The sequence below is a fragment of the Ambystoma mexicanum genome, chromosome 7q (assembly GCF_040938575.1).
Source record: "Ambystoma mexicanum isolate Mex_15411 chromosome 7q, UKY_AmexF1_1, whole genome shotgun sequence".
Lineage (NCBI taxonomy): Eukaryota > Metazoa > Chordata > Amphibia > Caudata > Ambystomatidae > Ambystoma > Ambystoma mexicanum.
Genome location: NC_090941.1, coordinates 808,707,015 through 808,720,402, shown reverse-complemented (window position 1 = coordinate 808,720,402; position 13,388 = coordinate 808,707,015). Strand labels below are relative to the sequence as shown.

The 13,388-nt window shown below is 45.1% G+C and overlaps 1 protein-coding gene across 1 annotated transcript in view; it reads right to left on the bottom strand.

Moving 5' to 3' along the window:
* PGR (progesterone receptor) overlaps positions 1–13,388 on the bottom strand; it is an 877,082-nt gene that overhangs the window by 33,090 nt on the left and 830,604 nt on the right. The window lies entirely within an intron of this gene.

The following is a 13,388-nucleotide window of genomic DNA, read 5'->3' as shown; positions in this document are numbered from 1 at the left end:
TAGTACACTTTACCTTTAAGCCCTACTACTTCTCTACCCCCAGGGCAAAGGTGGGCTTTATGATTTTGCATCTTTCCGGGAATGCATTAACTTGGGCTACGCCCTTAGTTAATTCTGAAGATGCCCTCCTGGATGACTATGATGGGTTTCTTACGGGCTCTAAAGACCATGCCCAGAACAGGTTTACAGTGCCCAAGAACGCCTACTGGATTTCCAACAAGGGTCCCAGGATATGCTTACCTATGTAACACGCTTTAAGCAACTGGCCAAGGAAGCAGATTGGTCCTCGGAGGCCTGCTTTACCCTTTTTCAAAGAGGACTGAATGACGAGATAAAAGACGAGCTAGCCAGGGTAGCTCGCCCAGGTTCTTTCCAGGCTCTTATGGACGTCTCTTTACAAATAGACTTTCGTATCCAGGAAAGGAAGGAGGAAAAGAAGAAGACTAAAATGCCTTACCAAAAGACCTCTATAGAACCTTCCTCTAGACCTGAGCCCGCTCCTGCCCCGACCACAGACCCAGAACCCATGCGACTAGGGGCCTTCTGCAGACCCATATCCCCGCAAGAAAGGATGCGACGGATTCACACCGGGCTGTGTATGTACTGTGCCTCTGATAAACATCTTGTGAGAGAATGTCCTTTAGCCCCTCCACGGCATTCGGGAAACGCCAGCTCCCGATCCTAGATGGAGCACAGCTTGCGAGAGAGATGTTTGCTCCACATCTATTCCATCCTTGAACTCTCCTGGACAAAACAACCTTGTGATCTTGCAGGCCTTTCTATCGCCGTCCAAGAAAGAAACTTACCCCATTCTGGCATTAGTGGATTGTGGGGCCATGGGGATATTTATAGATCAGGATTGGGTCACTACCCACCACATTCCATATGAAACTCGAGACATCATGCAACCTGTAGAGGCCATCGATGGAAGACCTCTCTCTTCAGGACCCATAACCCTGCAAACCAAAGAGATCCAGCTCTCGATAAACCATCATCGAGAGGTGATCAAATTTGACATCATAAAGTCTGCCCATTATCCAATGGTACTGGGTATGCCCTGGTTAAAGAAGCACAACCCATACATCAACTGAGCGGCAGGATCATTGTTTCTTGATTCAGAACATTGTATTTCTCACTGTCTTTCCCTGGATTCCTCGTCAAGATCCTCTGAAGGTACGCTGACAGACCAGCACTGCCCATTCACGGTCTCAAATATTATCCAGGTCCCCAGGGCCTATCAGGATTACACTGATGTGTTTTCAACTGCCATAGTTCAGGCCCTACCCCCTCACAGACCTGAAGACTGCGCTATTGATACTGAACCCTCAGCAGTGATTCCCTTTGGAAGGATGTTCATTCTATCAGAACCAGAGAAAAGGGCCCTCCGAGAATACTTGGATACCAACCTAGAAAATGGCGCCATACGACCATCCAAATCCCCGGTGGGAGCTTCGTTGTTTTTCGTTCCCAAGAAAGATATCAAGGAGCTTAGGACTTGCCTTGATTATCGTGGTCTTAATCAATGCACCCTCAAGGACCACTACCCATTGCCCTTAATCTCGGATATCTTGGAAGCGGTGAGAGGAGCTGTAGTCTTCACGAAATTGGATCTCAGAGGTGCCTACCATCTGATCTGTATAAATGAGGGTGACAAATGGAAGACAGCCTTTAGAACACCCTTTGGTCACTTTGAATACCTGGTTATGCCCTTCGGACTTGCCAATGCCCCAGCGGTCTTCCATCGTTTTATGGACCGAGTGTTCTCCGATATTCTGTTCCTCTTCGTCATAGTTTACCTGAACGATAAACTGATATACTCCAAGGACCATCTTAAGCATGAAGAGCATGTTAAGTCAGTCTTACAGTGGCTACGTGAACATAAGCTCCTGGCTAAACCCGAGAAATGCCTTTTCCATGGCTCTACTGTTCACTATCTCGGATTTGTCCTTAGTCCAGAAGGAATTGGAATGGACCACTCAAAAGTAAATTCCATACTATCCTGGCCTGTTCCAGCTACTGTGAAACAGATTCAATCCTTCCTGGGGCTTGCCAACTTCTACTGGAAATTCATACCTTCCTTTTCGGAGCTAGTACAACCGATCATTACATTGTTGAAGAAGGATACTCCCTTTCTCTGGACAGCAGCCCAAGATGAAGCGTTCCAACGATTGAAGTCGGAGTTTATACAAGCCCCCATCCTGGCTCAACCTGACATTGATCAACCTTTCCTAGTGGAGACGGATGCCTCCAACTAAGCCATCGGAACAGTCCTAAAATAGGAATTCGAGGACAAGTTAGAACACCCCATCGCTTATCTCTCACGAACCCTAACTCCTAGCGAGACCCATTATTCTGTTCTGGAAAAGGAGCTATCAGCCATCCGTCAAGCCTTCACAGAGTGGCGTCATCTACTCCTGGGAGCAAAACATCCTGTTCAGGTCCGTACGGACCATCGGAATCTTCAAGTTCTACAATCCCTGGAATGTAGGAATAGTCGTCAAGCCCGTTGGGCCTTCTTCTTTGCCCAGTACCAGTCCCAAATCCATCATGTTCCTGGAACACACAATATAATTGCTGACGCCTTATCCCGACGTCCCGACTACGAAACTCTTGAAGATCAATCCTTCCCAAAGATGTTTCCCCACACAATATTTGTAGCCCAAGCAATCAGCCTGCTGGAAGACATTCAGATTCAAACCCAGTCCTCTGGGATCTGGAAGGAATTTACCGGGAAGAATCGATGGAATCTTAAAAAAAAGGACGGGTATTTGTTAAAGGATAATGGCCTGGTCATCCTCACACAGAGACTGCGACAAAGGATTACAAGCCTCTGTCATGATGGGCCACGTAGACCAAAAGGTTTCCCCCACCATCATGTTCTCCCTGCTTGGCTGCCAAGATAGATCCTTGCCCACTAATCTTGACACTTTGAGAATGTCCTTCATAGCATCGAAGTACTGGGACCACTGGTCCCCAAATACCCATTGCAGGGACCGCATGCATAATCTGGCCTCTGGCATGAGAAAAATGTAGGAAGCCCTGAGACCTAAAAGGCGGAGGAAGGAAGACACTGGTAGGCTCTCGTTATTCTGGAAGATCTCTACTATTTGCCTGCAACTGGTGACTTTTTTTGGGGGCGGGGGAGCCTTCCCCACCCGTATGTCCGCGACTGCTCTAATTAATGGAGCTTCTGTGTTGGTGTGATGTAGGACTTCTACATGTCTACGGAGAAGCCCAAATCGTGAAGCAGTGAGCAGGTTACCTCGAGCTGCATTGATACCTGCTGCAGATACTTCCCTCGGATCAGCCATTCATCCAGGTATGGGAATACGTGAACACCAGATCTCCTGAGGTGCACAGCCACCGCTGCCATGAGCTTGGTTAAGAACCTGGGTGCAGAGGTTAGGCCAAAGGGGAGCACCTTGAATGGATCATGCCTGTCCCCAATGACGAATCTCATGATGGATTGGCACATGAAAATAAATGTCCTGAAGATCCAGCTACACCACCAGACCTCAAGTTGAAGAACCTGGAGAATTTCTTTCAACATCACCATCTTGAACTTGTCTTTCCTCAGGAACTAGTTCAAGGCCCTGAGGTCCAAGATGGGGTGGGTCCTACTCATTTCTTGGGCACTAGGAAATAATGGGAATACCAGCCCGATCAGCTCTGCTCAGGTGGCATCTCTTCCATGGCACCTTTGGATAACAGGGCTTGCAGTTCTTCCTGGAGCTCCTGTTTCAGTAGATGCTGAGGGGAGGTGGTCCTGTCCAGTGGTCTTCTTAATAAAGCATGAGGGGATAACTCAAAGCAGCTTAGCAGGTGCTACCGCGCCTGCTGCAGCTGTTGATGTCTGCTGGCCCTTAGAAGCCCCCCCGCACCATCTAGGGTGCAAAAAAACCTCTGCCCTTGCCTTGCTCATGGGAGCTGTGCTCTCTTTCCAAACGGAATGTACCATGTATAGCCTCTTTCTCTTGAGGAGAAGCTAAAGGATTGCTTCTAAAGGTTCTGCACAGCGAGAACCAGAGATTTGGCGGCTATTTTTGAGTACTTGAATTTCTCCAAGGACTCATCAGCATTCGGGCCGCACAGGTGTTTGCCATCAAAAGCTATGTCCAGTAACTTAGCTTGTGTAGATAGACTGACCCCATTGCCTCAACCACCCTCTAAACCATTCTTCAGTATTGATCATTAGGGTATCCATATGGGGCAGCTTGTTGCATGTCAGGCTCAGGGGAGGTGTACAACCCACTTGATTCATGGAGTCCCTCAGCAAGGGCAACCAAATCAGCCTGGTCGGTAAAGAAATCAACTCACCAGCCCCTTCACCTAATGGGTCGAAGTCAAAAGGCACCTGGCTCCCTCATTGTCTAAAATCGACCACATTGTGTTGAAGACTATCGAGCGAGATTCAGGAACAAAAGAACGATCGACTGTCTGCGCCAATGTCGACAGTATTGTTCCTAGGCCTAACGGTGCCAGAACTCCAGGGCCCTTTGGCTCCATGGCTGGTTTCAGGAGTGTCGTTGTCAAGCACGACAGACCTGACTTGGACACCTTGGCACAGGAAACACTGGGCGCAACTAACTGGCCAAGGATGTTTGAAACACTTAGAGCATCTGCTGCTTGGAAGCTTCCCATTCTGCTTTCGATGCACCCAGATTTGTGTAAGCCTTACCTAGTCAGTGGCATTGTCTCTTCTCATGGGAAGATGATGATGATCAATGGCTATGAGACTGCATCCTTTTCCTGGCCTTCCTGACAGTTGAGCGAGCTGGGGATTTCGACGGGGAGGCCCGAGTGCTAGTTTTGCTGATCGCTCCCTCAATGATTTGGGATTTATCTGCTGACAAGAACCCCAATCCTCAATGACATGATCTTTACTGAGACACCACATGTAGATACTGTGTGGGCCGGTGATCGACATCTTGGAATTACAGTCCTGGCAACGCTTGAACCCAGTGTGATATTCACCAGGTATCGTCCCTTCTCCTCAAGGGGGACCTCTTTCCCATGGGGCTAGGGAGATGCAATCATGAGCCAATAGTTCCCCTATGGGTGGTTTAATGTGGGAGGACCTCATGGCGAGTGACTCCCCTTCTGGGGACAAGGACGATCACGTAAGGTACAGCCCACTGAACAGCGTCACACCCCAACCTTCCATAACCTCTCCCTCTTTTCCAAGCCACTTCCATGCGCGTAGGCCAATATATTACTGTAGTCCTTGCGATACAGAAAGTACCAGGACAAAGAAGAGCACAGAAAACAAAGATTACTGACTGTTCTAGTACTGCTACAAGGTAGCCCCCAATGAGGCATGAAGATCAAAGCGTCAAAAGAAACAAGGGACTTTGACAATCCATCACAAAGGAATGTGACAATACAGCGGGGCATGACTGGCAACAATGTATAAGAAGAGATGATGGACCAAAGAACTTGTCAAGCCTAGCCAGGAGAGGCAACAGGTGTGGAAACCAACCAGAGCGGCAGTTTTAAATCCTGTCGGCAGTCTGGCAATACAGAACAGCAGAGGACGCCGGCGAGTCGCTGACAGAGTTCTGCGTGGGTCCAGCCGGAGGGGACCGGAGTACAAAGCAGAAAAAGAGAAACACGCAGCACAGCAGAGTACTGAGCCACTGCGGTGCTGCAGAAGCAGAGGAGAGAAGCCTGAAGAGCTGGAGAGATGGAGCCCAGTCCCAGGAAGCACGGGTGGCGTACTGCAGTCCCAAAGAAGTTAGCAGGAGGTATGAGAGACCTTAAGAGGCCACAGGGGTGGAAGTGAGGCAGGCTCGACTGGCTCTCACTTGGCCTAGTAGTAATAACCAAAGTATTGGGAAGAGTGAGCATCTGAGGAGAACTTACTCGTAGCAGTCGCAGCAATAAACCCACTCACCACCAGAGATAGGTCGGGGACTGTAACACCATTAAATCAAGCTTCCAACTAGAATGTACTCATTGCAGTGCCATCGATAAGCCAAGTTACCACCAGAGACAGGTCAGGGACCCTAACAATATTAAACCAAGCCTCTGAGAACTTCCTCGTCGCAGTGGCAGCAATCAGCCAGGGCCACAAGAGAAGGGTCTGGGACCCCAACACAAGTGAACTGAGCATGCAAGGAAAGCATCCTCATCGCAGTGGCAGAGAATGGTCTGGGACTCCCACACAAGTGAACTGAGCATCCGAAGAAAGCATCCTTGTCGCAGTGGCAGGGATAAGTCAACTGACAACCAGAGAAGGGTCTGGGACCCCAACACCAGTGAAGCAGACATTTGAGGAAATCTTCCTTGTCACAATGGCAAAGATATGTCCACTGAAACCCATAGGGGGATTTGGGAATTTACTAATTCTGTGAGAGAGTGGCAAAAACAAATATCAAGTTGAAAGATACGGAAAACAACTCTCAAACACTAGGAGAAGGAAGTAATTCTCCTGGTGAAGAAACTGATGCCCTTTGAATATACTCAAGAGACGCTAGGGCATGGGAGGCATTCCCCCTGGCATTGTTTTGAACTATATTGGAGTGTGTGGACCAATACCAGGAGATGGGAGTCATTCTCCTGGTCCCGAAAGTCGAGTTATACCAAGATTTTGTTGGAATCACTACTGAAGAGATGCCATGGGAAGGGAGTTATTCCCTCTGGCTTTGTTGCTAACTATATTGGAGTGTGCAGACCAATACTAGGAGATGGGAGTCATTCTCCTGGTTCTGACAGTTGGGTTGGATAAAGGTTTTGTTGGAATCGCAAGCCAGGGGAACAGTCATTCCCCCTGGTATCCTTTTGCAAAGGACATTTTATTTGGGGACACCTCCCGAATACCAGGAGAACCGAGTCATTCTCCTGAAGAAGAAAAACGTTTCTGTTAGATTATTCGTTAGTTGTAGTGTAAGGGATAGAAGTAGGTTGTGACACAGCATGGTGGAGTTTGATTTTGACGGGCATCGTGACAGATCCTTTTTTATTAGTTTGAGGTAAGGGAAACCCCTCTTAGAAAGAAGATAGGGATAGTGAGGTTTTATTTTTACTGTAAATACAAGTTTATAGCAACCATCATGCCACCCTTGTGTCAGCTTCCTTCACCAACACCCTTACATCTGACAATTTAGGAGCAGACATATCGACGAAATTGATCGATTATAATGTTTGTCGAATTTAGAATTTCTCTCACAAGACTCATTCCGTATAGCAACATGCTCAGTGTGTGGAGAAAAGGAACTGAGGTATGGGGCGTAGTGATGTGGTAAATGTACGGCAGCTGTCGTCACATCCGGAGTCATTGAGTAGGACAGTTGAGTCAAGAGAGGATCGATTGTCGAGCCGAGTCGTACTATGTCCCCTATTGAAAAAGTTTCAGAGCAGCTGGCGCTGGAATGGATATCTATCTGATGAGGAATTTGCAGGAGAATTCAATCCATTGAAATGGTATTCACATTCTGAAACGTTTGCACATACTTAAGTGTTTGATAACACTAGTCTTCAAAATATTGATTGTGGTGAGTTATAACATCATTGTGTGTGATGTTATGAGGCTTTGCTCATGTTACCCTACTCAGGCCTATGTTGGATAAACCAGGGATTGTTCATGCAGAAAAGCAATTTGAGAAACAATCTCTTGACTTAGAGGTTTTAAATGAGTTTCTTAATGCAGCACCTAAAAACTCCAATTCATGTTTTGGTGCTATATACTGCATGTAAGTTGCATGTATTGCTTGAAAAATAAAAGCTATAACTTTCTGCATAATAAGCAACATCTGAATGAACAGAAAATGGGATGCTTTGCATATTGCCCATTAAGTGCCTAGAACAACAGGTATATAAATAGACCCTAGGTATGAACATAAATGAATTCACACATGTTAAACCCCATTAGATTATTTCTTCTTAATTTCCAAGAATACATCAACATTAGAAGGGTCACCATTTCAAAAGCAATTTCTTAATAATGTCTAACACAGGAAGATCCTGAAAATGTGTGTCCAGTGAACAACAGAATTTGAGTTTTAAATGGTGTCATTTGAGGTACCACAGAATGTGAGTTCCTTGTTGACCTATCGTGATCTGCAGTCCAAGGTTTTCCAGTGTCGTTTACTCACACTTGGACCATGAGGTAGTATGCAGTATTTCTTTATCTTTCTTGGAGCAGATTGTGTTTCAAACGCAGACAGAGTTACCACCAGTTCGGGTTCTGTGAATTCTGGGTTGGCTTTTGAATGTCTGTGGTGTGCTATAAAACACACTGGAGTGGTCAACAAAATGTGAGTGTTGGATATGTGTAAACTGTGTGGATAACCTGGCCTCCCTCCTCTCTGTGACATGGTGAGGTGTTATGGTTCACCCCATAAATTCTTCAAACCAGTCAAAGTTGCACATCAGGTGTTGTCCTGCGTTCGGTCTGGCCCAGGCTCTGTACATTAATACATTCTTTATAACACGCCAAATACTGGCTACCAGTCGCCCTGTTGCACATGAGATACCCTCCCGGCCCTCTGTAGACTGGAAATCTTCACTACATTCTGTGGAACTTGGATGCCTTGTGACATTGGTATGTCATCCAAATGCTGCTGTGGTCTGCTAAAATACAACTGAAGAAAAGGAGACCTAGCCTATTTAGCCATTGGTGTGGCTTGCACACCCTGAGTATCCACTAGGGGGTATGTGATTTCTTAATTTTCCTTCGTTAAATGATCACTTGAAGCCTTTAGTAGCGTCTTTAAGTAATGAAACTTTAATCTTCAATTCCGGTATTATTTTTCCACATATCGCCAATATTTGTTTCAAGCAAAAATGTGACTAATTGGCCAATGCATTTCGCATATATAATCCTTCATCAGGGCCTAGTCTAATCCCTGTTTTCCACATAACATATTCAACTGAATCACAATTGGCATTACATTGGTCATGATATTAACATAACGACAGAGTACCCACAAGGGAAAACACACAACATATAGAGAGACATTTAGAGAAACAGAGCACATGTTTTCTGTTAATCCATTACTCTTCTTCAATCTTATATGCACGAAACACTGCTTATTATTATGTCACAGGGCAACAAGATCATTATATATTCTTCAAACTACTGCAGTGTGCAGTAATTGTCTTTCCATACATAAAATCCCTACACGAGAACTCCCTACACCTTCACCATATCTGGTGTTGCTTATAGGTCAGCATCTATGATTCATGTGTTAAATGGTTCACTAGTGATTATGCCAACTAACGCTTCGTGATATAGAATCTAACCTGAATGGCGGTCAATCGTAGTAAACTGCGTTTACGTGATGCGCTCAATGTATGACCTGAAATTGACATAATAGCTTTTTCCTTTTTAACGGCAATCGATGGGTTAAGGTCCATGGATTAGATAAAACTTATGGTGCGCTTACCTTCTGAGGAAGATCTAGGGTCTCCGAGCGCACACGTCCTGCGGTCCAACTGTGCCGTGGAGGACATGTCCGATTACTTGTTAGTTTGGTTGTCATGACGACATCATCTGACAAGATGGCCGTGCACATGGAATTGTGTCGGCCATCTTTGAATGAGTTGAATGTAGCTACGTTATAGATACATACGCTAGTGCGCCGATAAATGATACCTATTACTGTGGGTGTGCCTAGTTATATTAATAGTATATGATGTGGCTGAGCTAGGAGAAATGGTTACAAATGTCTATAAATAAATAACTTAATTACTTTGTCAACACACCTTATGTTACACTCAACTGGTATCCACAGGGACGCCACCCACCCTGGTTACTCGCTGGTATGCTTCTGAGCTTTGCCCTGATGTGGTCTGCGGGGAAGGTTCTGCCTTGTGGTAGAATTAGGCGTGCTCTCCGTCCTGCCTTCTTTGCAGGGGCGCGTTGTCTTTCATGGACGAGTGCGGTCCAGTTACTTCACTGATGCCGGTCAGTTTCATATTGTTCAGGTAGGTCTTATTGCTGTTCTTTAGTTTTGTTGCTATCCTGCATGCCTTTCTTTGTTTACAATGGGCCTCATTACGACCCAGGCGGTAAGTTACCGCCTGGGCCGTGACTTTACCACCATGGCGTAAACTACGTTTACGCCATGGTGGTAGGCGGACTTACCGCCCCATTCCGAGGTCGGCGGGGCGGTAAGTCCCCAATCCCCATTTACCCTTCCCCATTCCCATTTTTGCCCCATAGGGCATAATGGGAGTGGGGAAGGCGTTAATTACGCCACCGTAAATTACGGTGGCGTAATTAACTCCATGGTCCCTTAGCGCCATGGATTTTAACACCTGCTAAAAGCAGGTGTTAAATCCGCCATGGCGCTAAGGGACCTCGTACTCAGGCGGTAAGGGTCGGCGCTGTTTACGCCGCCGTAAACCCCTTACCGCCTGAGTCGTAATGAGGCCCAATGTCTCTTTTTTCTCCCTTAGGTATGCAGAGCTTGAGCACGGCAAACTGGCTTGGTTGAGCCCCGCTGGTAAATGATGGCGCATTAAGAGCGCTATGATGCGGTAAGTAAGCACTATGCGCATCGCTGCAAAGTCTTGCCTTTGCTTACCTGTGTTTTCCTTCCTTGTAGGTCGCAGTGTTCTTCAGCGCGAGTGGAATGTCCGGAGTGGTGCCAGCCGAGAGGCGACCAGCCAGGTAAGCCTTTTGAGCAGTACGTAATTTGTAAATGTCTCTACTCCTTTCTTTTATGTTGCCTATATCATCCTCTTTCAGGTCGTTCTGTCCGGGAGGCGTGCAGATTCGAGGAAGCTGTTCTCAGTAGCTGCAAGTGTTTAAAGATGAAGACTGCAGGTAAGATGCTGCTGATGATGTTCATTTTGTCTCTTTGCAGGTTCTGCTTCTCCGAGGTTCGAGGGAATAGCTGGACACGGTGAGCGTCACGTTGCAAGCTGCAAAGTAACGCGAAGCGTGTTGTCTTGCTCGGGTGTGGTTTAAATAGCCCCAACAAAATAGTCCAGGTAAAGTAGTCCCTAGGCTACCACACCCAAAACACTAGACCGCATAGCTTGGTTCTTAGGAACCAAGCTATGTAGATGCCTCCATGTTGGGTGACAATACAATGAAGTAGTTCCCAAGCACATTGTTTTTCATGGTGTATGAGCCTGGTGCAATATAAAGTACTGTGTCCATGTACTGTGACATAATGCTCAGATAAGACATGGGCACATCCTAGTGTGGAAATAAACGAAATAACAACAATGATGTTTGTGTAATCTAGTAAAGATGGCACGTAATGTATCAATTTGTGAGTGCCATAATCTCTTATTGTGGCAATTGATTGATGGTAATCTTGCTGTATAGTGAACAGTAACTATTAAGGTCAATGTAGTACTACAAAGCTTGGATAAGTTCTGTACTAACTGTTGTACTGCATTAGGTGTTAAAGTATTTGACATGGAATAGGTACATTTAACAAATTATATATCCGTGTAACCTCTTATACTTGTTGCATTTCGACATCTAATCTTATAGTGTTAATGATGTCTGCTTAATTAGTGATTAGATTGATGTTGTTATCATTCTAGTTTCCATGTGCCTCAATTGACTGTGCCAGAATTATAAACAGTATATAAACAATAATATAATGTTCTGCCTTCTGTGTCCATGATGGTTAATGGTGATCATAAGAAGCAGTTTAGATCCCATTCCTCATTCATGTTCTGCCTTCTGTGTCCATGATGGTTAATGGTGATCATAAGAAGCAGTTTAGATCCCATTCCTCATTCATTCCTCGAGGCACTAATGTGTCCAATTGATAAATCCAATAAGCCTCTCTTTGTTGTCTTTTCTTTTTAATATCCATTTGTGGCGCAGGGTTCTCAATCATCTCTAAGGTCTGGAATTTAAGTTGGGCCACACTGTATTTTTTTTAGTTAAAGTGTCTAGCTACAGATGAGTTGGCATTTCTGTTTCTTATACAAGATGTATGTTCGTTCATCAGTATTCTTAATTTGCGTTCACTTTCATTCATTTGCGCAGGGCGTTATCTGGGCAGATTTACTGCCACAATACCGTTGACTTCTGATGAGTTCCATTGTATCACCTCACTCGGGTGAGATTGTGCAATCATGCGTTGACACAGTTTCCCTATGGATATGATTATAGTCAGTAAAGTGTTGTGACAGCTCCAAACATGATAGGTACCCACACTTGATCCAGCCCTTCTTTTAATGCATCAATTTCCTTGGACTGCCCATTAAACAAGTCTGCCTGATGCATATGTAATATGCTTAGTCCACTGCGTTTCTTTTCTTCTCTATATGGTGCACTCCAGAACCCAACCTTTTTAGCTTCCCAATCAAGATAAAAGGATATATTTATTGCTACAGGTGCTCTTTAAGTGTAATTCAACCAATACACTTTCAATTTGCCATATTTGATGACCCCATGCAAGGCGTAAATTAGTTTTCAAAAATTGATTAGCATAGTTTGGTAATTAAAACATTTTTTGATTAGCAAATAAACCTATTTGATTAGCAATGTTGTATTAGTGTTTTAATGTCACCAGAAGTTATTTGTACCCAAGACAAAAAATGTGCAACATTTGTGTGTACCACTGAAGACAGATATTAGTGACACGAGTCTGTAAAAAATGTAAAGGTTTGATGCAAGAATCGACACTGGTTTGCAATTATTTGAAAAATAACTTTTCTTGCCTCTCACTTCCAGACGGGTCTTTGGTGCTTTTAAAATTAGAGGAGATGATTACTGCTGCCCCTGCCCCCCTCTCTCTCTCCATAAGCCCCTTTGAACGTGCAGTGAACAGAAGAAAATAAAAGGGGATGGAGAAAGCCCTGACGGCAAGAGAGGAATGCAGGGTGAGCTGTGCTTTCATTGAACAGGGTAATTGAAATAGCTAGATTTGCTGCACAAGTGTCAATTTAATTAGTAATCCTACAGAATTGCATAGTAAATTGAAATGTAACACTGCTTACTTTATGCCTTGCCATGTATATCAAAGAGAAATAGCCTTTTGCCAAGCTTGTTCAGTCAAGTTTGAAAAGAAACCTCTGTCAAAAATAACTGAATTAGCAACATGCTTGTGCCGTGCGCTTTCTGGCTCTGGGGGGAACGTATACTGAGTCTCAAACTGATCATTTCCATCTTGGTAGGATTTAAGTGAAATGTATGGGAATTGTGCCTGGACCTCAGGATGATCTTCCCTGAATGGCACGGGGCAGGGCTCCCGCAAGCTGCTTTGGCCACTGGATGGACACATTTGTGGCACATGATGGTCTTCTACATCACCAAAATGGTCAAACAAAGTATTCTGTGGACCTTTCTGGAGCTGAGTTCTCAACAATTCTCTGTATGTTCACTGGGTGGAAACATCCTGGATTCACCAATCACAGAAAAAGTGTGAATTTGCAGCGGTTTTGATGGACCATTAAAATATTTAAATCACATC